Genomic DNA, 23475 nt, shown 5'->3' with positions numbered 1-23475 from the left:
TTCCTCACGCTAGCAATACCGTTCTTCTTCAGATAATCTTCATATAGTCATATAGCTATGTATACTGTATATATATATAAAAAAATTTATAGCCTATGTAAACAGATAGATATAGCTCCATTTATATCAAGATATAGCAAAAAAGAGCAAAAAAGCTCTTTATATATATTTATATATGTGTATATATATAATTCTGCATCTCATATACAAATATATGTGTGTGTATGCATACATATTTGTTTTGTTTGTCTTTCATTCCCAAAGAGGACCATGATATCAGGTGTTGCCACGACTTGCACTGAATTGGATTTAAGTGAGGGAGGGCTGTGTAAAATCGCCAACCTCACTCTCTCCTCCAGAGCCATCTAGGTTCAGTGGCAAGATATACATAAGGACAACTGGAGATGGCCCTGGATGTTTAAGGCAATTGGGGTTAGGTGACTTGTCATATAGCTAGTAAGTGTCTGAGGTGAAATTTGAACTCAGGTCCTCCCAACTTCAGGGCCAGTGTTCTATCCACTGTACTACCAAGTTGCCCCATGCATGCATATATATGTATGTACACACACATACATATACATATATATATACCTACATGTGTATATATATGTATATATGCATATATATCTTGCTTTGATGTGTAGTATGTGGCTGGGGGGGAAAATAGGCCAATCATATAAAAAGAATATGAGGAAGAAGAGAGTGCTAATGACAAGTAGGATCAAGAAAGACTTCCCAGAGGAGATGGCACATGAATTGAGCCATGAAGGAAACCAAGCATATTAAGAGACAGAGGTCCTTCCAGAGTATATTCCAGAAATATTTTTCAGTTTTAAATTTATGACCCTATGGTGACTATTCCCAACATGCTCTCTGTTGGAAGCCTCTAAGTTTGGAAAAAGTTCATCCAATGGAAATATTTGGATTTCTTTTCCCATTAGGAAGAACATGTTGCTACTGGTTTTTGATGGTGATCCCTAGAACTAGCTTTTAAGCAGCAATTGCATCAGAAAATCCAAGGACAACACCATGACACCTTCTTTTGTGAAATATTAAATTGGGTTCTTGCTATCAAATCCCCTTCCCACTACTGTTCTCATACTAACCCTAACCCTAACTCTAACCCTAAACAATTCCATTTGATGTCAATGATCTACCAGTGTTCTAATGAAGTCACAAGCTTGGGTTTCATTATATGTGGTTCAAGTACATATAAGTTCCCATAGTACATATTGTACTATGTTCATATAGTACACTGCTCATATAAATACATATGTCCATCTTGTACATGGACCTAATTCCTAATTCTGGCAGCCCTTGAACATAAGGAAGATAAGGCGAAAATATAAATAGCTCAGCACAGCACATGACCTCACTATCAAGGGAACAACTTTAAGCAGGTATCTTAGTGGATTAAAAGATCCCCATTTAGCAGAGACAGAGAATTGTTTGAATGTGTATATGTGTTGTATGTCACCTGATATTGCTAATAAATCATATGACCACTAATAATGATTTTGTCTAAGCCTATAACTTTGTGGTTTGAAATTGCAAGAGGGGAAGCCAGTCCATGGAAGAAGAGACTTTCCCAGCTTTGTTCCGGGGTTGGGGTTAAATGGATTAAAAAGAGAATTTCTACTCAGTATTTGACAAAACTTCTGTGAAAACTGGGAGTTAGTTTGGCAAAAACTAGGCAGAGACCAACATCTGTGAGTTGAGGGAGGAAGATGGATCTACAAGACTAAAATAAAGCTATGGAGGGAGAATTGACAAGACTTGGTGAATGGTTGAAAATGGGGCTGAGGGAGAAGACAGAGTCGAGAGCAAGATCAAGGTTGTGAAGGTGGGTGACTGACTAGAAGGATGCTACTGCCCACAACAGAAATGGGGAAGTTTGGAGGAGCAGGAATTTCAATATGCTTGATAGTGAGTTCAATCTAAGACATGTTGAGGCAGGAGGGGATAGAGATATGGTAGCAAAAAGGAAAAGAAAAGAGGGTCAATTTTTTTGGTTTTTGGGTTTTTGTTTTGTTTTGTTTTTTTTTTGTGGGGCAGTGAGTTTTAAGTGACTTGCACAGGGACACACAACTAGTAAATGTCAAGTGTGTGAGGCCAGATTTGAACTCAGGTCCTCCTGAATTCAGGGCCAGTGCTTTGTCCACTGAGCCACCTAGTTTTCTTTTTAAAAAAATTTTTTTTGAGGGTCAAATTTTTTAATGGAGGGAAAAAAAGGACAGGAGAAGAGGAAAAGAGGACAACATTGAATACTTAAGAGTAACCTTATTATATAGTTTAAAAAGAAAAGCAAGCTATACATAAGAGGGCCCTGTAGTTTCATGGATGATCTTTTCCTCTTCTACTATGTATATATAAATGTTCATTCAATTTGGTGTTTGTTATGTTCATAATACAAAAATAAGTAAATTTTAAATGAGGGGTTTGGACCAGATGATTTCTGAGGTCCCTTCCAATGGCGATAACATAGTAGGTATTTAATGAATGCTTGTTGGTTTATTGATAGATCTAAGTTTCCTTCCAGCTTTAAATCTTACACACAAATATGTCCTGTCTCCCAAAGAATTTTGTCAGCTGAGGGCAGGCTGACACTGTGTATTCCATCTCTTTGGAGCTGGCCAGAGTATTTGGCAAACTACAGGTTTAAAATAAATGACTCAGGAAGGCTGAAGCCAATCACCCTGTGAAATGAGATGAATGCTTCTGAGACCAATATTTGAGACAGAAACCTCAGGTGGCATATTTAAGAAGTCTATTTCCTGATAATGCTTGAGCCATAGATTGGGCCAATCAGACCTGCCCTTCCAATCATTGGGAGTATCCACAGGTCCGACTGTCAACCAGTGTTCTCCTCAGCTACAGTAACCACTGTCATGTTTTCCGATCTGGGCAATGTAGATCCAAATAATTGATAAGGCCTGTCAGAAGCAATTTGAACAAAGGCAGGTGAACAAGCAGACCTTGAAGGAAGAGCTTTATTTATTAAGATAACCCCCTAGTGAGCATTTAAGATTTAGATTTTTCTGAATCAAGCAGGTAAGAAGAGTTGGGGGAAACAGACTTTCATTTAGGAAGTAGACAGGTATTCTCACTGCTGCATGTTGCATGCTCCTATTTTTATTTTTCAATTTTTAATTTATCTTGCTGGGGGGAAGGGAGGGCAGGAAAGAGATACACACCAAACACCAGAACTTGTAACATTTTGGCTCAGTACTACATATAGAGCATTTGATATTCATTGGTAATGTGAGAAATTTCATTTGTAATGTCAGGAGGGAAATTAATCAACATACATTTATTAAGTACCTACTATATGTTAGGTCACATAACACAGATACCCTGATTCCAGCATCTGAGAAATAGATAAGGAAATCCAAGACCTTTAGTGTCATGCATATCCTTACTTCCAAATCCACCCATTTCTGGTGGTCTGAACTGATTGGAATTGAGGAGGAGAAGGAATTAGGGCATGCAATCCCCATGTATAGCAGGGGTACCTGAAAACACTGTTAGGTGCTAAGACAAAAATGAAACAGGGGAGGAATGTATTTTTTACTTATTCACTTGAAATACCCTTTCCATTTTAATTTATCTTCATCAGTCAGCCTTTATTATTATGTACCTAATATATACAAGACCCTGTTAGAGAGAGTGAAAGCAATACAAAGATGAACAAGATACTTTCTACTCTCACAGATGTTTTGATTAGAGGAATGGGACATGCATGAAAAATCAGCCAGATTCAACAAATGTTCATTATGCGCTAGGCACTAGAATAGATACTGTGATACAAAGACAAAAAAAAAAAAAAGAAATGGTCCCTTCTCTTTAAAGAGTTTACATAGATGGATTGGAGAGGGTGGGTAAGTATTATCATGTACAGAGATAAGTAAATAGACAAAGTAATTTCAAGAGAAAGCCTGGTGAAAATAAAGGGCAATTGGAAAAAGCCCCCATAAGAGGTGGCACCTGAGCTGAACCATAAAAATCTAAGGATTGTATAAGGTGGGGGTGAGAAGAGAATATGTTTTAGAACTGGAGGATATGGGTTGGGGGAAGGGTCAACAGTATAAAGTCACAGTGACAGGAAATGGGATTTTTTTTTTACCTCTAACAACTTAATTTTTTTCTCAGTATATTTAAAGTTTTGAGTTCCAAAATTTTTCCCTCCCTCCCATATCCTCTCCCTGAGGCAATAAGCAATCATATAGATTATACAGGTACAATTATGTAAAACATGGCCATATTAGTAATTTTTTACAGAAAATTTGAATAAAAGGAAAAAATCAAAGAAAGTGAAAAATAGCATGCTTCAGTCTATCTGCAATCAGTATCAGTTCTTTCTTTGGAGGTGGATGGGATGCTTTATCAATAATCCTGTGGGATTTTCTTGGATCATTGTATTGCTGAGAATAGTTAAGTCATTGACAGTTCTTCATCAAACAATATTGCTGTCACTGTGCATAATGTTCTCTTGGTTCTGCTCTCTTCACTCTTCAGTTCATGCAAGTCTTTCCAGGCCTTTCTGAAATCATCCTGCTTGTCTTTTCTCCACCATCATATACCACAGCTTATTTAGCCATTTTCCAGTTGATGGGAATTCCTTTGATTTCCAATTCTTAGCCACTACAAAACTGCTATAAATATTTTTGTACAAATAGGTATTTTTCTTTTTTTGGGGGATGCCTTTGGGATATAAACCTAACAGTTGTATTGCTGGATCAAAGGGTATGCACAGTTCTATAGCCCTTTGAGAATAGTTCCAAATTCTTCTTCAAAATGGTTGGATGTTTTCACAACTCCACCAACATTAGATTAGCATCCCAGTTAGGAAATGGAATTTTGTATAAGGGGTGTCATCATTAAGCCAGTTTGGTTGGAATAGAGAGTAAATGAAGGGGACTAATATGAAATAAAATCATCTAGTTGGCTCAGTGGGTAGAGTGCTGAGTTTGAATCTTGTTCATGTGCACATATGTGTGTGTGTATATGTATATAGATGGAGAGAGAATAAAAGTAAAATTTTAGTTTATATGTCTGTGCGTATACTGAAATTAAGTTTTATATATATATTCAGTTTTATATATATGCATATACATATACATATACATATAAAATGGGGTTTCACTTTTGTTCTGATTCTTCTCTCACAACATGACTACTGTGGAAATATGTTTAATATGATTGTACATATATAACCTATATCAGATTGCTTGCTGTCTTGGAGAGGAGAGGAGGGGAGGGAAGGGAGGGAAGAAGGAAAAAAAATTGGAATTCAAAATCTTATAACAAATTAATTTTGAAAACTATCCTTACATATAACTGGAAAAAATTAAAAATAAAATGGGGCTTCATTTCTCTAAGGTTTTATGAAATGAATATATGTGGAGATACACACATATATTATCTATCTATCTATACAGTAAAATTTCACTAATTGGATGACAATCTGACTTGAATATTTTAGAGATATATTTTTATTATTTTCAGTTACATAAAATAGCAAGCTATGTGCTAATAAACAAAGCTATAACTAGGGCCTCATGACCAGTGCTTTGTCTCAATGTGCCAAATTCTTGAGGGGATATGAAGGCATTAGTAGAAGTAAAAGTGGGAGGCACTACTTCCTCCTTTCACTGGTTACATTCCAATGAATCCCTAACTATGGCAGTCCTATCCTGTCCCTTCCCTACATGGTAGCCTTTTTTACATTGGCCATGTAGTTACAATACCAGTCCCACTTTTCAGGTACCCCTCCTATACATGGAGATTGAATGCCCTACTGCCTTCTCCTCCTCAGTACCAATCAATTCAGCCCACCAGAAATGGGTAGATTTGGCAGTAAGGATATGTATGACATCGAAGGTCTTGAATTTCCTCATCTACTTCTCAGATACTGGGATCAGAGTATTTGGATCATGTGTCCAGTATTTAGACTTCATCTTCTTGGGGCTAGAACTGATCCTTAACTTTTATTACTCTAACCATCACCCCTGGTTTTGAGCAGAGAAGCTAAAGCAAATTTTGCATTTTTCAAATTTCAGAGTTGGATTAGACACCTTCTTGGATCTCTACTAGCTCTAAAACTTTGTTAAAGGGTGATCCAAGAAGGTATGAGGTCTCTCCCCAAGGTGACCCTCCTCTTCCAATTGAATTTGTTTTTAGGGTACTTTTCGTGGTACTTGCCTCAGCGGGCAAGAATATTTATTTATGGTTCCATTTATAAGATCATGTCTACTATTAAGCCTATTTTAATAGTTACATAAGGATCACTTATAACTGCTATATGGATCTACTATGTCAACTATGGTCAAACCATTTAAAATCACCTTAACAGTACCTAGTTTCCATATACTTAAATAATTTCTCCTCTGGTTCCTTTTCCCCATTTCATTAGATTAGTTTGCTCAGTAAAAAACCCATCTCACTAATATTCCAAATGTAAACTCTCAGACAATTCATATCTGAATGATTTCCAATGCCAAATAAATAGGGTTAATGAGGATATACTGTAACATGGTCACCAATGAGGGGCTAAAAGAAAGAATCAGGCAGACTTCCTTGGCAATAAAAAGGTCCTTATTATCCATAGGAATAAGCCTGTCATCTCCATAGGGTAAAATATCCTTGCAAGATAATATCCACCCAGGATATCAACCCTTTACACTGCTTCACACATTATAAACAAAGCCACATACTGGAAGTAGGCTCACCCACTTATCAAATACAAATGCTCAGAATATAATTTGGCCTTTTGTACCTCCTCAAACCAACCCAAACCTCCAGTGACTTCTGAATCTACCACAGTCTAGAAGACAATTCTCTAGGCCAGGGTTTCTTAACCTGGGACTTATAGACCCTTAGATTTCAAGGGGTGTGGGAACTTATATGGGAAAAAATTACTTTTGCTGATTGATTTCTTTTATAATGCTATATGGTTTTCTTTATGCATTTAAAAATATTATTCTGAGAAGTCTATTTGCCAGACTGCCAAAGTGGTCCATGAAACAAACAATTAAAAAGTTTAAAAAAGGGGCAGCTAGGTGGTGCAGTGGATAGAGCACCGGCCCTGGAGTCAGGAGTACCTGACTCCAAATCCAGCCTCAGACACATAACACTTACTAGCTGTGTGACCCTGGGCAAGTCACTTAACTCCAATTGCCTCACTAAAAAAAAAAACAAAGAAAAAAAAACAAACCAGCATCAGGGGAAATATATAATATGGACCATATCTAGACTTTAGGACAGTAGAATCTCAGCTTCTGAGAGGTGGAAGGGATCTCGAGTGCATAGTCTGATCAATACCCAGACAGCAATAGCCTCTACAATGTGCTTGACAATTAAAAAGTCATAAAGCTTTTTTTGGAAGACCTCCAGTGAAAGGGAAGTTGCAACCTCCAGAAGCCACTCCTACCACTTTGGCTCTTTTAGATATGCTGTTTTTGTTTTGTTTTGTTTTTTTAGTGAGGCAATTGTAGTTAAGTGACTTGCCCAGGGTCACACAGCTAGTAAGTGTTAAGTGTCTGAGGCCGGATTTGAACTCAGGTACTCCTGATTCCAGGGCCGGTGCTCTATCCACTGCGCCACCTAGCTGCCCCAGATATGCTGTTTTTACATCTAAACTAGCAACCTGAGGAATGATCCATAGATGGGAATGACCTTTTGCCCCTAGATTATTTGTAATAAAACCCCAAGATAGAAGTGTACTGGTAAATGCTTAATGATTGGCTCTCAAAAAAAAGTACTCCAAACACACTTTGAAAATTTAATCTATTACCATTTCCCCCATCACTTTTTAATCATTTTTACTCTTAAAAACATTTGTTTTAATCAGCTCCAATCTACCTTCTTATCCTCCAATTCCAATCCCTCCCCCAAATAAGACCACAAGACAAACAAAACCCACCACAAACATGTATAGTCAATCAAAATAACTTTCCACATTGGCCACATTTAAAATAAAATGGGCTTATTCTGGATAGCAGGTTGGTCATTATGCTATTAAGAGTTCAGCACAATAGAATTCTAACACATTAATATTCCATAAGTTGTTCTTCTGTTCTCCAATTTATGGTTACCCCCTCAGATTCTCCTTCGTTGCCACCTCAAACACCATAAATATTTTTATACATCTTTAAAATTTGTTCTTAAGAATAGTCTCTCCCTTAATCTATTTTACTTCCAATTCACCCTCCTCCCTTTTTGCTTTCCCTCCTTTCATTACTTTCTTAAATCTAGAAAATCAACAAAACAAGAAACCAAGCTCTTATCTGTAGTATTTTCTGACTTCCAAGCTGTAATGTTCATATTGGAAATTTCTCAACTGGCTCTCTTGGGTCAATTTGAGATGGCTCCAGCACACCCCTGCACCAAGGTCAAAACAGTCTCTTGCTGGAGATGGAAAATGTTATAGCTTTAGGTAAAGGGCACAACCTTGATGAGCAGCATGGGTCACATCTGTCAATAACTGGATGCTATTATTTCAATATCTCCTTTATTGAATCAGAAAAATTGATCTCATTGGCTATGTGTCTAATATTTTCCTTTAAAGCACCCTTTGCCTACATTTCTATAAGACAAAGAAAAGAAAATGCACACCTTCAGGTTCTTCTAGCTCAAATACCTGGAATCATAGGCAGCTGTACCCAGAGACTGACTGCATTTATTTCACTTATTATACATCCTGGTAATCAGCTGTAATGGGAAGGATTGAATTTTTGCCATTAGAGATGCCACAATGAACCCAAGGAGGCCCTGAAGGACTCTTTTACATTTTGAGAAACATGTCAGTTAGAGCCAGAATGCTGAGCACAAAGCTAATGGTGGCAAAATTGCAGGAGAAACCTCCAAAGGCCATTATGGGTTCAGCATTACCCAAAATGGCAAGCCATTTTGTTGTCCCTTAATGAGGTCATTGGGGTCAGTGGTGGCACCTAGATTTGTATTCAGGAGGGGGAATTGGCTTAAGGTATTCTGATGATGTCTGTCAAAAATGTGAATTTAGAGAGGACTGCTTTCACGGAGACAGAAAAATCATCCATGATACTTCAGAAGGGAGGATCACCTGAGATCCTCTTCCTGCCACTATTATTTCAAAATTCATGAGGAAGACCGCCTGTCATGTTTAGGATTGCTAACTACAGCCAAAAAGTAACTAGGGACAAAAATTATGTAGTATTTCCAGTACCTACCAGAGTGCCTAGGACAAAGCATGTGCTTAATAAATTCTTGTTTATTGAATCAATGACTTGAGTGACATTAATTATGAACATTTATAGAGAATAGACTATTATTCATCTAGCCATTAGTTTAATAAATATTTACTCAGTGCCTACTGTGTGCATAGCTAGATGTTGAGGGGAATACAGAAGAAATAAGACCTATTCTCTGGGTTCTCCAGGAGATAAGATTTAGTATATGTTGACTGGTGGTTTTACTTACCTTGTCCATGTGTGTAGGCAATAAATGCATGACAGAAGATAAATGCTATAAAAGCTAAGACAGATGTTTAGGGAAGGCCTCTTCTATGATCTATGAGCCAGACATGGGCAACATGGGCAGGTTTGAGATGATAAGATTTAGAAACAGAATGAACCTGAGAAATCTCATCCAGCTCCTTCATTTACATTTTAACATTTTAACCTCAGAAAGGATTAAAGCTAAGCAGAAAGTAGAAACGATATTCTTATTCATTTTTTCAATTAAATTGTTTATTTTCTCAACTTATCCTCCTTTCCTCCCTCTTTGAAAAACAAAAGGAAAAACAAAACCCTTTTAACTAATAAACATATTCAAACAACCTTAATTCTGCAACTGGTCAAACAATATATATCTAATTCTTTACCCTGAGTCCATCTCTCCTCTGTCAGGAAGTGAGTAGCACACTTCATAATCACCTGGAATTGTAACTTATTGCATTGATCAATATTCTTAGTTCAAAAAAGACATTCCTAATGGGAGCCTAAAATAAGAAATCAGGAGAGAACGAGGGGATGATCAGGAAACTGTCTTGACTAGAAAGAAGGGTTGGTGTAGGACATAACTGAGAGATAACAGGTGTGGTCAGCTGCGGCAAGAATGAGAAGGACCTTGGATGCTTAACAATGTAGGTAAGGGATAGGAAGAATTACTCACTTTGGGAGTAATCAGGTTCTTATACATGAACTGAAAGTATACGTGTAGACCCAATGAGTGCACTGTGCCTGATATGGGGTACATTTCTTTCAAAAGAATTCCTATAGGTTCCCTTCCCTGCCCCTTCCAAATATTAAGCTGTTCTCTTTTGACAGAGACACTAGATTTAGCTCAACTAAAATTGCCTTCTCCCCTTAGAATGTAAGCTCCTTGAGGGCAGAAAGTTTCCCCCCTTTCTTTGTATGCCCAACATTTAGTAAAGTGCCTGCTTCAGTATTAAGCACATGCTTTTTGATTGATTGATTCAACCTGACAAACTGCCATCTGAGGAACACAGGTCAGTTTCCTGGATTGTTCCTCCTGGTCAGCTCAGCAATGCTCAGAGATGGATGATCCTTCTCATGATTTTCTCATGCTTCTCAATCTCTTTGTATCTGGCAGTGTTAGGCCCAGTGGGGCACAGACATGACAATGATCAGAAATTGATGGGCATTTCTGCAGTTTCCAGTTCTTTGCCACCACAAGGAGAGCTGCTATAAACATTTTAAAAACACATAGATTCTTTCCCTTTTTCCCCTAATCATCTTTGGAAATAGACCTAGTAGAGATATTGCTGGGTCAAAGGGTAGAGGTAGATAATAACTCTTTGTCTTATTATAAATACCCAAATTAATTATAAAGGACGTATGAAGAAAGACACCATATGCATCCAGAGGAAATATGTATAAAATAATTTTATATACACATACACAGACAGACATAAATATACCTATATATGTATACATGTCTGTCTATATATGTATAGGTGTATATGTGTCTATATATATAGGTATAGATATGTCTGTGTATGTGTGTGTAAAATTATTTTATACTTGCTTCCTCTGGATGCAGGTAGTATCTTCATATGTCCTTTATAATGAATTTATATATGCATGCATATATATACACATACAACCCCCCATATACACACACACACACACACACACACACCTATTTGTGTCTACTGGTAGTCATTTTTTTTTTTTTGCAGGGCAATGGGGGTTAAGTGACTTGCCCAGGGTCACACAGCTAGTAAGTGTCGTGTCCGAGGCCAGATTTGAACTCAGGTACTCCTGAATCCAGGGCCGGTGCTTTATCCACTGTGCTATCTAGCCGCCCCCCTGGTAGTCATTTTAAGGCATGGGGGTGGGGAAGAAATTTACATGATAATTTTGTTGTATATTTGAAAAGAATAGCAAGTTTGTATGTGGTAGATTTGCAGTTTCATGTACAGTCATCTTTTTATCATACTATGTTATGGAAATGCTTGCTTTATCCCATAAATCCCATTAATTAAAAAAAAATGTACAGAAATCTAACTACATTGGTTCAAGTACAAACCCAATTCATTCTGATATTACTATGTATTGGTTTGGAAAGATTAGCTCATTTCTTCTCTGGGAGTGGTCAAGTTTCTATCATCTTTTCTGCTGAGTCTGTACTCTCCAGTCCTCAAAGTTCCCACTGGCCTGATTGAGCTGCTTTGGGAAATTCATTGGCTGGCTTTATGGCCTAGAGTAAGCAGTTTCCAATTTGTTGCATTCTTAGCACTTTTATGTGTGCTTTTTTTTTAAAGAATATGAAAAGTAAAGGAAGCCACGGAATCCTAACAAATTCTATGAAAATCTGGATTTCTAGGAAATTAATCAACATTTATTAAGCACATACTGGTGCCAGGTACTCTGCTAAGTCCGGGGGATAAAAAAAAAGGCAAAGACAGTCCCTACCCTCAAGGAGCTTACACTCTAATGGGAAAGACAAAATGCAAATATATATTCAAAGCAAGTTATATACAGGATAAATAGCAAATAACTGACAAAGGGTAGGTCGTAGAATTAAGAGGGATTGAAGGCTTCCTACAGAACATAGGATTTTAGTAGGTACTTGAATGACATCATGGAAGCTGGGAGGCAGAATGAAGGGGAAGAGTTTTCCAGGAATGGGGGACATTTGGAGAAAATGTCTAGAACTGAGAGATGGAGAATCTTGTTCATGAAGCAACAAAGAGACTAGTATTACTGAATGGAAGAGTATGTGGCAAGGAATAAGGCGTGAGAAGACTGGTGAGGTAGGAGGGGACTAGTCTATGAAGGGCTTTGAATGACAGAAGGAGCATGTATTGTATTTGCTCCTGGAAACAACAGGCATTTATTGAGTAGGGAGGTGTCATGGTTAGACCTGTGCTTTAAAAAAATTACTTCAGTGCCTGAATAGAAAATGAACTGAAGTGGGGAGAGTTGAGACAGACCAGCAGGCTATTGCAATAGCACTGTAATGAAGCAGTGAGGGCCCCTCCTAGGGTGAAGACAGTGTTAAAGTAGAGAAGGTGGAATATTCAAGAGATGCTGCAAAAGTGAACATAGGCTTTGGCAACATACCAGATATGGGCAGGGTGAGGGGACGCAAGAGATGATAAGGAGTGGAGGATGATTCCTAGATCATGAACCTGATGATGGTGTTGCCCTCTCCAGCAAGAGGAAAGATAGGAGAGGGGAGGGATGAGAGGGAAAGCTAATGAGTTCTGTTTTGGACACATTGAGGAATAGTTTGAAAAAACCCAATCCTCAGTCTGTTGAAGTAGTAATACCTTACGGTGGCCATACCACTCCCAAGGTGCCATCCCCTTAAGTTGAACCTTTATGAAAACAGAAGCTAAGAGATCAAGGAAAACATCAACTGGTCTAATTCACTGGAGCCCTTTCAACATTCCTCCCTAGGTCAGAGAACCCAAGTATAGAAATTCTTTCCATCCAAAACCATCTAAAAGTGCCGTATCTGTCACTTCTGGTTCTGACAAGATCCTATGCTTTTCCTCCTAGAAAGTAACAAGTACAGTAAAGCCTGGATGTTGAAACTCGCCCTTTATCAGTTAAACTTGGACATGCTAGAATGGCCAGATGGGCTTTACCCAAATTTGAAAATTCACACCTTCAAAACTGAAATGTCAACATGCTCCAGAGGCTGTTAGCCTTGTAAATAAATACCAAATTCTCTCTGACTTGGGCTAAGTAGATTTTTTAAAAAAGTACCAAAAATCCACGATAAAATTTTGGAATAAGTATCCATGATATTCTGAAAAAGGGGAAGAAAAATAATAACTAGTTCCTATTTGGGAAGCCCATTGAGGGTGTGCTCTTTACTTAGTTCAAGAAAGAGCTAATAGATCTAATGCGTGTGTGGGTTATTAATGAACTAAAGCCTTTTTAATTGCTTTTAAAAGTTAACAAAAATCATTTTCCTTCTTCCCACCTTCCTCCTTATGTGACGGAGGGAGGAGAGGAGGAAACAAAACCCTTTGTAACAAATATGCATAGTTAAGCAAAACAAATTCCTGCTTTGTTTGTGTCCAAATAATGTATGTCTCGTTCTGTACAGAGCCCATCACCTCTCTGTCAGAGGGGAGGTGGTCTAATGATTTGTAATAGTTCTAAATCTGTCAAAGGGCAGATTTCTGCCAGTGGGCTCTGACTTGGCTGAATGAGTGATCTCTATAAATGTCATTTCATTAACGTCTCCCTGGGGTGGAAAAAAGGAAATCCAAGTGGAATTGGTTCTCCACTTCTGAGACCTGTGAATGTGGCTCGATAGTTTTTTCTCAGGCTGCATCAATGCTTCAATGAATCTATGATCTCAGTGGTGTGGGCACTTTCTGCATTGGGGCAGACTGCAAACCAACCAGGCCTGCTCATCTTGTGTGACATTTAATTCTCACCCAGGGTTCAGCCAATGTATTAGGGGCCTTCCCCATGATCCCTTGAATTTACATCAGTGCTAGAGCAGCACACAGGCTGTCCATCTCTTATCCTTCACTTTTGTTACAAGACCGACTCATCTCTTTTCTTGTCATCTCTCTCTTTTATGGCATATTCTATGCTTATTTCTGCACAGAATTCATTATCTGAATTGTTGAAAAGACATATTAAATGCCTACTATATGTCAAGCACTGTGAGAGGTTCTGAGGATACAAATATAAATTACCATTTGATAGCCCTTGTCCTCAAAGAACTTATATTCTAGTAAGGGTGGTGAGAGTGCAGGAAAGAGGAAGGAACAAGTATTTATTAAGTGCCTAGTATGTACCAGGTGCTGTCTTAAGTGCTTTACAAATATTAGTTCACTTTATTGCCATAATAACCCTATGAGGTAGGTATTATTATTATTCCCACTTTACAGTTGAGGAAATTGAGACAGGAGGTGGAAAGAAGCCAGGAAGTTGCCTGAGCTCTCCTGAGTTTCCCTCAGAAACAATATTAAACCAAGCCTTTAAATAGATTTTGGAACTATAGAACCTACAAAAAGACAGAGAGATACAGTCTTCCAACTTGAAATAATTTAGAAGACTTCAGGAAAGATCAATCTCACTTAGGCAAAAGAGGAGCTCAGCACAGCACAGAGGGGGTCTGGACAAGTCTTCAGGAGGCTTTTGCCACAGAACAATTAAGCAACTGAAGTCCCTTGGTCCTGGCTCAGCAGGCTGGTGGCACAACAGGCCAGCTGTGAGACCTCCCAGCCCCAGCTAAGAGGGCAAACTGCCAGCTATAAAACCACCCACAGGACAGGTGTGATAAGGCCAAACCATCCCAGTGCAGGGAGCAAGCCCAGGGCAGTGAGGAATTTAAAAGCCACAGAGGCCTCAGAGCAGAAAGCCAGTGACCAGACCCCTATCCCCCAGCAAAAGAAGCTTGCAACAGTGGCCCCTGTGCCCCAGGAGCAGATCTCAACTTTAAAAATAAAAAAATAGGCTACATCATGAGTAAGAAACAGAAAAGGACCCTTATCATTGAGAGTTTCTATGTAGACAGGGAAGACTAAAACACAAACTCAGATGAGGACAATACTGTCAAAATGCCTATATGTGAAGCTTCAAGGGTGAACATTAATTGGTCTCAAGACCAAAAAGCCTTATTGGAAGAGCTCAAAAAGGATTTTTAAAATCAAATGATTGAAGGAAGAAGAAAAAATAGGGAAATAAATGAGAGAAATGAGAGACAAGAAAATTATGAAAAAAGAGTCAACAGCTTGGAAAAGGAAGCACAAAAATGGACTGAAGAAAACAACTTCTTAAGAAAACATAATTGGCCAAATGGGGAAAAAATGTCCAAATGGAAAAGCAGGTTCAAAAACTTACTGAAGAAAATAATTCCTTAAAAATTAGAATTGGGTAGATGGAAGCTAATGACTCTATGAGACACCAAGAATCAAACAGAATCAAAAGAATGAAAAAATTGAAGAAAATGTGAAATACCTCATCAGAAAGACAACTAACCTGGAAAATAGATCCAGGAGAGATAATTTAAGAATTATTGGACTACCTGCATGCCATGATAAAAAAAAAAAGAGTCTAGACACCACATTCCAGGAAATTATCAAGGAGAACTGACCTGATATTGTAGAATCAGAGGATAAAATAGTCATTGAAAGAATCCACTGATCGCCTCCTGAAAGAGACTCCAAAAGGAAAACTCCAAGGAATATTGTAGCCAAATTCCAGAATTATCAGGTGAAGGAAATTGAGGCAAACAAGCTAAGTGATTTGCTCAGGGTCATATAGCTAGTAAGTGTCCAAGGCTGGATTTGAACCCACTGAGTACTCCTTTTTAAAACTGACTTGTGATTTCATTGGAATAGGAGCTCCTGATGAAGTCCATCTACCAGTAGAAGTATAACAATTTATGGACTTGGAGAGTTTTCTGTGGCCCTGAGAAGTTGGGTGACTTGTCCAGGGTATAGCCAGTATGCATCAGAGGTGAGACTTTAACCCAGTGTCTTCCTGATGGCTATTTGTATCCACCACACCAAACTTTCTTCTCTTAAAGTATACTCATTAAAGCATGTCTTGATGTAATGGGGGTGTGGGGTGGAGTATCTAGTGCTTGGTAGAATTCCTATAGCCCTTTATTATTTGCAACAGATATTAGGGCATAAGTGGCCATGACATTCATGGCAGTTCAAGGTCATCATGAGCAATACACCACAAGATGATGATCAAGTTTCCATGGAATGATGCTTTTTCTTGCTTTTAGAGGCTTGGTAAAACCAAGTCCTTTTCTTGGCTTCCCAAAGAAAGCCTATGAGCCAGCCTTCTGTTTAGTAACAATTTCCCTTTGTCTTTTGGTTCCACTTAGTATAAGAACATCAGTACTGACATGATCTACTACTTCTTCGTCTTCTTCTTCTTCTTCTTCTTCTTCTTCTTCTTCTTCTTTTGGGGGGGCAGGGCAATGAGGGTTAGGTGACTTGCCCAGGGTCACATAGCTAGTGTCATGTGTTTGAGGCTGGATTTGAACTCAGGTACTCCTGAGTCCAAGGCCAGTGCTTTATCCATTGCACCACCTAGCTGCCCCCGATCTACTTCTTCTAATAGCATGTCAGCCTACTGGTCATTGGACAAAAAATTGCCATTGGAGTACCAGCAGACAGGTTTATGTTGAAGGCATCATTGTAATACCATGTGTTTCTTGACTCCCTCTTTCCTCTTTTCTACCTCTGTGCCATGGTCATTGCAGAAGCAGAAGGGCTTACACAGGATGGAAGGCCATTTGAAAATGTTTCATGGTTTCCTGGGTTTCTATGACCAAAGAACTCAGCCAATAGTGGCAAACCTTTCTGTTCAGCTGGGCTGTTTCTCAAAAACCAGTTATATTCTGTAACTGAGACTGCATATAGTATTTCTAGCATATCCAGGGTAGATGAGATGGCATTTAGGAGCCCAGGGTTACCTCCATGTTCTGCTGAAGGTTCAGAGTAGGACTTTGTGGAGGACACACAATTAAAATGGCCACATTAATTTGTTTGATAGTTACATAATTAACATAGACAGCCAATTTAGAGACTTTTCACCAATTCTTCATGCTTCTTCTTAATGACAAAATATTTTCTCCACTCAAGCATTACCTGCCAAAGCAAGCCTTCATTGATTTCTTCCCTTTCCCTGTTGGCGGTGCCTTCTCCTCTTGTCACTCATTATGTGTTTTGTAGGAAGTGTTTGTGACAACTATTAACTATTTAACCTCAGACTTTAATCTCTCATAGTCTCAGTTTCCTCATCTGTTAAAAGGGAATAATAATAAGTCTGGATTCACAGGGCTGTTGTAAGTGTCCAATGAGATAACTCATGTAAAGCACTTTGTAAACCTTAAAGTAATATGTAAATGCTTGCTATTGTCATGTCCCTATATATGTACATGTTTCCTGCAAGGGCAGGGATCATTTAATTTTGTTTTTATATCCCTAGTGCCTACCATCGTGTTCAGGATTATAGAAAGAACTGAATAAATGCTTGTTGATTGATTGGCTGCCTTTAACTTACCTTCATAAACATTTTTTTTTGGTGGGGCAATGAGGGTTAAGTGACTTGCCCAGGGTCACACAGCTAGTAAGTGTCAAGTATCTGTGGTCAGATTTGAACTCAGGTCCTCCTGAATCCAGGGCTGGTGCTTCATCCACTGCACCACCTAGCTGCCCTGCTCAGTAAACATTTTAGACAAAAATCAGGTTCTTTGAGAGGGGTTAAAAGAGGAGGGAAGAAAATCTATTACTAAACTCAGTAAGAAAATCTTCTCTGACATTCAATGGTTGAATTCCCTATTAATCACAAAAATGCACTGCTGGAGAATTGTGGTAAATCCATTTAATTAAGTGATAAGTTAAAAAAAATTAAATTACAATAGACATCATAAATCCCCTTTCATGTGAACTTAAATAAGGATGGATCCTGGGTCACTGGGATTATACAAGGCATCCCTTACATCTTCTATCTCCTTTGTATAGTGCAGTTCAAACAATTATCAATGCAAACACAAAAGCCCCGCTGACTGCTGCTTCTTCCACTTCCAGTACAGCAGCAATATTTCAGCAGCCAGTGATGTTTTTAAAACATCTGAGGAAATCCTGAGTAGGGAGGAGAGTACCAACAAGGCATCTGGAGGTATCATAGATACAGAGCCTGACTTACAAGACCTCAGGTAAGTCATTTCCTGCCACACACACCTCTTCACCTGTTCAAAGGATGTAGTCCCAATCTCTGGGGTTACCTTCCTCTCTAGGATCTTGTGTGGCTCCATAGAGAAGATGAGAGGCAGGGAGTCCTAAATTATGCCTTGTTAACCAGGGTGAAAGCTCAAACAGTTTTCCTTTTATCCTGACCAAGGAAGGAGAAGGAGAGACTATCTACCTTCACTGTTGCAACATTCTGCTCCTATTAATAGTCTAAGTTTCTTTTTTTTTTAATTGCTAAAACTGCCCTCTGGAAAAATTCCTTCACCTACCCTGATCCCTCCCTCCCTTCCTTCCTTCTTTCTCTTCTTCCTTCCTTCCTTCCTTCCATTTGGGACAAAATTGACTCAGTTTACCCAAATAACTCAAGGAGACCACCAAGTCAAGCAGAGGCAGATTTATTACATTCTCATGAGAAAGGGTGACCTCATGACCCCATTGCAAGGGCTGAGGAATGCAATAATGGGCCCATGAGTTGGGTTTTTATAGAGATTTTGAAAGGGGGGGGTCCCCTCATGTACAGGGTAAGCTCACAATCTAATATCCAATCCTGTCTTATCCAGGGTACGTGTTCAGCTCGTGATCAGGGTACGATGCATGCTCAGCTATGTCTGAGAGCTGGGGGAAAGGGGAGGGGGAAAAAGTCAAACCAAGGGAGGGATGAAACTACTCCAAACCACTCCACTGGGGTAAAGAGAGGCAATGGGGAAGAAGGGAGTGATGGTACCAAGATCTGGGTGGGGGGGGGGAGGGAGTTAGGACTTAGGAATGTAAAAGGGGAGGTAGTATCTGAGTATCTGGGTGGGGTTTGAGCTAGCAAGAGACATCTTCTCCTGCCTGGTCATGAGGTATGTTATAGCAACAGCATAACAAGGACTGGAGGTTTGGAATGTCGGCAAGGGGTGGGGGGGAAAGGGGTACCAGGGTACATCAGGTTCAGTAAGGCAAAATACATGATTTCTATTATAGTCTAAGGAATAATACATGAACAAAATGATTTAACTATAACAGGGACTGGGGGCTGGGTACTTTCCAGACCCCATCCTCAGAATCTAAACTGACTCAAGTCCACCTATCCCATACACTTCCTTCCTTCCTTCCTTCCTTCCTTCCTTCCTTCCTTCCTTCCTTCCTTCCTTCCTTCCTTCCTTCCTTCTTTCCTTCCTTCCTTCTGTTATGGGCCCAGGCCACCCCAGAAGTTCTCTGGGGTACATCAAAGAACCTTCTCCTGGAGAAACTAATCCAAAGGACAGACACACCGAAAGAGATATGTGGAACCAGATTGGACTGAGCTAACTCCAGGACCATCACCCTTCATTCCAGTCTCCCTCACCCCTGGGGAGATAAGATTAGGTGTGGTTGCTGCCTTTGTGGCCTAAGGAGCAGAGAGATGGCTTGAGAGATCTGCAGCCACCCCTCACCCAACTCCTGGAGCCACCACCAGGGGGGATGATCCTCCCTCAATAGGGGAACTTTCTACAGTCAGACAATCACCTCATCAGATCACCATTAGTCCTCTATAAAAGTATCTGCCTGTCTCCTGCTTGAGGAGATTGGTATCTCAGAGCCCCACTCTCTGCCATGCCTTTCTCCCCATGAGAAGAAGTCCAAGGATTTCTCTCTTGGTTTCCCTTCTCTTCCCCAGCCCCTAAACAAACTACTATCTTATTCTAATTGCTTTTGTGTGCAAGAGGGTATAATTCTTTAAAGAGGAATTCATAAGGACCCCAAACCCCTATACCTATCCCAAACCCCAACCCCATTTTCCCCACATCACTTCCTTCCTTCTTTTCTTCCTTTTCTTTAAAAGAGAAGAGCAGAGGGTTGCTTCTGTTATTCCCTCAAAGTTGGAAAAGGTGGAGACTTGTGCTCCAAAGAGAACGTTGTGATCCCTAGGAAATTCAGCACTCTTTTTCAATTCAGAGAGCACTGTAGGGGAGTAACTTCCACTTTTCTGAACCTAGACTACAGCTGAGAGAGAAAATGAGGGACACATGTACTCTGTCAGATCTCTCCTGCCATTTGACAATAGTTCTGCCAGCAAGGGGTCTCCTCCACCCGAAAGCCTCATGTTTCCTTTGATTGGAAGTTTAAATGCCATTTTATAAGCAAAATCTAAGAATAATCCAGATCAACACCGGCCCCAAAGGAAAATGACCCCAGGCATATCTTGGCAGGAATTTGAATGCAAACACACAGGAAAACTAATCACCCTTCATTTTTATTTTATTTTTTAACATGCAATTGATATTCTCAGTGGCTAGCTTTCTACCTTTGAGTTACCTTAAGAGTATATGGAAGGGCCATGCATAAGTCTTTGCTGACAAAAGGGCTTGGTAAAAAGCAATCATTAACGAGTGAGCATGGACTGTGAGCCCACTGGACTAGACACCAAGTTGTCAAAATAACCTTCCTAAGGAAGAGGTATGACCTCATCACTCACCTACTCAAAAATTTCTAGTGGCTCCCTCTTGTCTCTAGGGTAAAAAGATAAATGTGCCGGCCTGCCATCTAAAACTCTCCACAATATGATTCTATCCTACCTTTCCACAATCATTTCCTATTGTTCCCCTCCACATACTCCATGTTCTATTTGCTGTTTCCCAAACTTGACACTACACCTCCTGTCTCTGTGCCCTATGACAAGCTGCCCCTCTATGCCTGGCATACACTTCCTTCTCACTGTTGCCTCTCAGAATCTATCATCCTGCAGGGCTCAGCTTAGATGCCTCCTCCTTCACAAAACCCAATTCCCCCTTTTGCTGGTGCTGTTTCCTTGCTCCAATTGCCTTGAATTTACTTATCCATACACACATAGTATCCTCCAGTAAAATATACCCTCCTCGAGAGCTAGAGATATTTCCTTTCTGTCTCCAGCAAGTAGCACAGTGCTTGGCACATTCTATAAAAGTGGCTTCATAAATTTTTGTTTAATTGTATTTAATTGTATGGTCCCTAACTTCAAGCTCTTTACATGGTTGCTGGCAAGACAACAACAACAAGACCATTACTGATATGCAGTTTAGTATCATTAAATCTTTATCCATTCAGCCACTAAAGGGATTTTCCTAAAATGCAGTTCCAATCATGTCACCCTCTCTCCCCCCAGTCAATAAATTCCAGTGGCTTCCTATTACCATTAGGAGCAAATATAAAATGCTCTGTTTGGCATTCAAAGCCCTTCATAACCTAGCACCCTCCTACCTTTCCAGGCATCTTACAATTTACACTCTGACTCATATTCTTCAATTCCTTAACACTGGTCTCCTGGCTCTTCCACAAAAACAAACAAACAAAAACAAAAACAAACAAAAAAAACTCCATCTCTTGGCTCTGGACACTTTCCACTGGTCATCTCCCATGCCTGGAATAATCTTCCTCCTCTGCTCCAACCTCTTTACCGTCTAAGTTCCAACTAAAATGCCATCTCCTACAGAAACTCTTTTCTAACCCTTCTTAATTCCAGTGCTTTCCCCTCTTTTAGGAATTTCCTATTTATCCTCTATATAGCTTACTTTGTATATTTTTGTTTGCATATTGCCTTGCCCCATTAGATTCTTTTTTTTTTTTTTTTTAGTGAGGCAATTGGGGTTAAGTGACTTGCCTAGGGTCACACAGCTAGTAAGTGTTAAGGGTCTGAGGCCGGATTTGAACTCAGGTACTCCTGACTCCAGGGCCGGTGCTCTATCCACTGTGCCATCTAGCTGCCCCACCCCATTAGATTCTAAGCTTCTTGAGGGGAAGGGCTGTCTTTTGCCTCCATTTTGTATCCCCAATGCATAGCACAGTTCCTGACACTAGTATGGGCCTCATAAATGTTGATTGACTGATCCAGGGAAGGTTCATTAGAGTAATTTGGGAAGCTTTCCTGTTGGAAGTAGTAGTTGGGTTGGGCTTTGAAGGATTGGTAGGATGTGGACAAAAACAGAAAGGACAAGCCATTTGAGAGGCAGGGTGGGAAGAATCAGATGAAGAAAGATTTTGAGGTATAAATATGTATGGGAGTTGGAGTGGGAAGAGACAGTGAAATAATTAACCTGAATAGAGTAGAAAATTCATGTTGTGGAGCAGCAGAATAGAAGGTTATGTGGGGCCAGATTAGAGCAGACATTGAAAGCCAAGCAAAGGTATTTGGATTTTATCTTATGGGGAACAAATACATGAATGAAATAGTATTTAAGTGCAACATGTGCTAATAAGGACAGATATGTATAAGGCATACAAATCCCAAATGATATGGTACCTAGCCTCGAGTAGATATTTTCTAACAGGGGATAGAATACATAGAAAGGACTGGCAGCCAGGGAAAGGAGTTTTAGTCAGGAGATTCACGATGTTTATGAGTGGAGTAACAAGGTTATGGATTGCCACGATCTTTTTTAGTAGCAATTTTGAGGTTGTTTGTTGTTCAATTGTTTCTGTTGCGTCCAACTCTCCCTGACCCTATTTGGTTTTTTTTGGCAAGACTACTGGAGTGGTTTGCCATTTCCTTTTCCAGTTCATTTTATAGATGAGGAAACTGAGGCAGACAGGTTTAAGTCACTTGCCCAGAGTCACACAGCTAGTAAGTGTCTGAGGCAGCATTTGATCTCATGAAGATAAGTCTTCCTGATTCCAGGGCTGGTGCTCTCTCCATTTTGCCACCTAGCTGCAATAATTGCAACAGTAACATCAATTTGATTATTGTTCCCAAAACAAGAATGGAAAGCAGGAAACTGTGGGGTGGGGTGGGTTAGTGATGACTGAGCAGCAAAATGGCAGATGTTAAGATGCCCTAGCAGGTCCTAGTTTCTCTGGTCATCTGGGATATGAAACATAACTTGGGGCTAGCTAGATCTAGTGGCCTAAGCAAGTTTGTGCTCACTCACCAATCAGGATAGCTCAGTACCAATGCAAAATTCCCACATTGAATGGATTAACATGCCATGGGAATTACCAGCAATAGGAATCCACTGCTGGTTATTAGACATAAGAAGTACTTAGATTTAATTCAACAAATATTTACGAACTCTCTACCATGTGTTGGACGTTGTACTAGACACTTGGATAGATGGAATGGTAAGGCATGTGTGGAGTCTAGTCCAGTAGTCCATATAACCTACTAATAGAAAAAAAATCTTAGTCCAAACTTATTAGAAGTGAGAGAGTAGGAACAAACAAATTAGGCAGAACATACAGCTGGGGCAGAGGGGCTTAAATTGCATAAATGCCTCATTTTGAAATTTATTCCAAAGATAAAAGAAAAGAAATCAATAAGCAGAGGGATCAAGGAAATAATGAAGTCTTTTTAA

The sequence above is a fragment of the Dromiciops gliroides genome, chromosome 2 (assembly GCF_019393635.1).
Source record: "Dromiciops gliroides isolate mDroGli1 chromosome 2, mDroGli1.pri, whole genome shotgun sequence".
NCBI lineage: Eukaryota > Metazoa > Chordata > Mammalia > Microbiotheria > Microbiotheriidae > Dromiciops > Dromiciops gliroides.
Note: the sequence above shows the minus strand (reverse complement) of the source record.